Raw genomic sequence first — 3,427 nt, forward strand, 5'->3', positions numbered from 1 at the left:
TCCTTTCCCTATGACTATGATTAATTCTATACTCTAAAGATTCTACATGTTCATGTATACTATTAATTTCTTGTCTAAGCTCTCTATTGAGTTCCCATTAGCTAACTTGTAACTTTTCGAGTCGGGTTGCTTATTTCAGCAATCACCAAGTAAAAGTAATATATAAGGGATTCGGTTCCAGCCTAGTCACTACTCCATAAAAGAACAAAGTCAGGAATAAAAATCAACTTATGATTTATTATAATCACAAATCATCAAAGTACAGGTACTGGATACATCGAGATCTACAAAGGCTATACAAATATTCTACACTAAATACTGATCTAGATTCTTGAATACATTATTGGAATATTGAACATTTCCATAGATGGAGGTGCTTCCATCTATACTGGTATAATGCTCCGAATATGGAGAAATAAATACCTACTATATAAAAGCTATTATAATAAACATTAATTATTAGATAAGAATATGTAATGAGTCTATAGACAGAGGTGCTTCCGTCTACAAATAGTGTTTACGAATACGGAGACGTTTCCCCGTTTTCGCCAACGGACAACACTCATATTCTTAGAGCTTTGTAACTTAACTCTATAAGAGTTACTCCCCTTGGAACGTTAAGTTCCCTTTACGGAGAAGTTCTCAAACATCTTGAACCACTATTAGGTCATTGGTTTGAGAAGACTCAAGGCTTTCCAAAGTTTAGGGCCAGAAGAGGCGACCACTCGTTTGGGAGCTCAAATGAGTTCTGACTTTCGTCCGATTTCACCCCCTTTTATAGCCTGCGCTGGTGATCATCCGACGAGTCCGAGCCAATCAAAACGCTTGTTACATAGCGCGTGCGGAATCCGCGAAATCCAACCATAACAAATGGCGAAATACACGGAAAGCAGGCTGTCGTTTACAGAGACGTGGTTTGGCTAGAATACGACGTTTTATGACATACCAATCTTGCAGCATGGTTCAGGTGACTTCCATGAACATAACAGAACATATTTATACATGTTTCCTGATAAAAATATATGTACTTTGTGTCATTTTCGTTATCTGTCGAATCTCAATACTTGACTCTAACGTTAACGCTACAGATTCAAATCGTCAGTTAGATCGACAGTTATTCGTCGCACTAGTAATTATAATAATACAATATACATTCTATTAATTATGTCAATATCAGTAATGAATGTAATTATGATTATCTGTCTTTAATCACGTATATCACATTGAGTGTAGCTGAGTTTATAACCATTCTCAGATCGGGGCTAGGCCTCCGTTGTTCTGATAGGAAATATGACGATGTCATGAATTTACATTCCTGTGTATAATATTCGCCGTTACGGATCGTAACACTACCCCCCTCCTTCTTAAAAGCATTCGTCCCGAATGTAATATAGGAGATTTCAGTAGTTCATTTGCGAATATTTTCATTTTTAGGAATTAAGTCATGGCATGCATGTCATGTTTACTCAACCAAAGATATTGGAGCTTGTACACAATGTACAACACAGGTGCTTGACTTCAGAAACAACCAATTAGCAGCTATTATGCATGTATGGTGAGTACTGTGGTAAGTCTTTGCAGCCATAATTTGCTCACATATTATTCCAATGTGATATAGTACACGCTGTGAATTTATAAACAGAGATTGTAATACATTTAAAAAAAAATAATATGTTCAATATAATACACAAAATAATTCCTACATCAACATCTTATATACATATACTTACATGTATAATTCAATGAGGATATATCACTTCCTTAGTATCTATATTTATCAATAATATACTTATAATTATTTATAATTTCTCAATAATTTTGAGAAAATATATATTAATATAATACTCTATAATTTGATTATTACTAAATTAATATTTACAAAACTTTACATTAATATCTTCATATAATTCAATAATTATTGAATAATTGTTCATGTTTTCCACAGTTCACTTCCTTCACTGGAATTTCCTGGCGTCCGGACACGTCCATTGAGTTCCATATCCCCTGGTGTAGACTGGTGCTTGTATCCCGTCATCCTGTCTTCCGAAGGTAGCTTTACAGGTGGTACACTGGTATACTGTTTTACGACTTCTTTCCAAATCCATATTGCAGAGAAAGTGCAATTATATTGTTCAGATATCGCTGAGACAGAACAATAATTGGAATAGTAATTTAGACAACAGTCTACATTTATTTAAAGGACTATTCTCCTAATTCTTGAGCCATTTTGGTTTTTCATCACCCTCATATGATTTCAAGTAATTGTGATGAACTACCTTAGGTCTTGACTTTGGAGATTTTTGGATTTTATACACCACATCATTTATTTTCTCAATAACGACATATGGACCTTCCCATGAGCACCGTAATTTGGAGCCAATACCACTTTTTTTAGGATTGTAACGCCAAACTGGATCACTACTTTTGAATTGATTGAGTTGAGTGTTTCGGTCATGTTCAAGTTTCATTTTGTTTGTTGAGAGTGTAATTTTATCTCTAGCAAACTCATGAATTTTATCCATTTGCTTCCTTAGTGTTGTTGTGTAATTAGTACACGTGTTCATTTCAGGTACAACCCGTCCCAGAACAAGATCAACAGGAAGATTTATGTTACGACCAAACACCATCTCACAAGGCGAGACCCCGGTGCTTTCATGAGAAGATGACCTGTAAGCCATCATGAGTAAGTTAATGTGTTCATCCCAGTCCCTTAAATTCTCTGCCACAAATGAGGAGAGCATATTTCCAATTGTTCTGTTGGCTCGTTCAACCATTCCATCAGACTGCGGTCTATATGGTGTGGTTCGAGTCTTCTCAATTCCCAAGATTCTACACATTTCTTGGAATACATCTGATTCAAAGTTTGTCCCTTGATCAGAGTGAAGTTGCATAGGCACACCGAAAATGGTGACAATTCTATCTATGAATTTTTGTGCAACTGTTGTAGCTTTCTGATTACGCATGGGTATTGCCTCAACCCATTTAGTAAAGTAATCTGCTACTACTAGGAGATAAGAATTCCCCTTATTGCTTAAAGGCAATGGTCCCAATACATCAATGGCCCATCTCTCCATAGGGAGACCCACATTGTATGTATGTAATGGACCCTTCGGCCATTTTGGTGGTGTTTTTTCTAGCTGCACATTTGTCACAGCTTTTAATCCACTGTTTGATATCTCTCGACATTCTGTCCCAGAAATATCGCTCTCTCACTTTTAGAGTGTTTTCTTACTCCCTAAATGACCTCCAGTCACACTATTGTGTAACTGCTTCATCACATAGTCTGTTAGGGATTTTGGTATAACCATTTGGTACAAGGGTTGTCCCCCTTGGATGGTTTCCCATTTGTGACATAATATGTCATCTCTTATAGTGAGGGAATCAAATCGCATCCAATAAAACTTGGTGCTCTCATCTAAATGAGATA

The 3,427-nt window shown here is 36.2% G+C and overlaps 1 long non-coding RNA gene across 2 annotated transcripts; it reads left to right on the plus strand.

Moving 5' to 3' along the window:
* The first annotated feature begins 259 nt into the window (after window positions 1–259).
* Window positions 260–3,121, plus strand: LOC138328255 (uncharacterized). Of its 2 annotated transcripts, none has more exons than XR_011209173.1 (3): window positions 260–1,555; window positions 1,946–2,061; window positions 2,570–3,121. It is a non-coding gene; the product is annotated as an uncharacterized lncRNA (long non-coding RNA). The 2 variants fall into 2 exon arrangements; XR_011209174.1 differs by having other exon boundaries at window positions 1,946–2,049.
* Window positions 3,122–3,427: the final 306 nt, after the last annotated feature.

Source organism: Argopecten irradians, chromosome 7, assembly GCF_041381155.1.
Source record: "Argopecten irradians isolate NY chromosome 7, Ai_NY, whole genome shotgun sequence".
Lineage (NCBI taxonomy): Eukaryota > Metazoa > Mollusca > Bivalvia > Pectinida > Pectinidae > Argopecten > Argopecten irradians.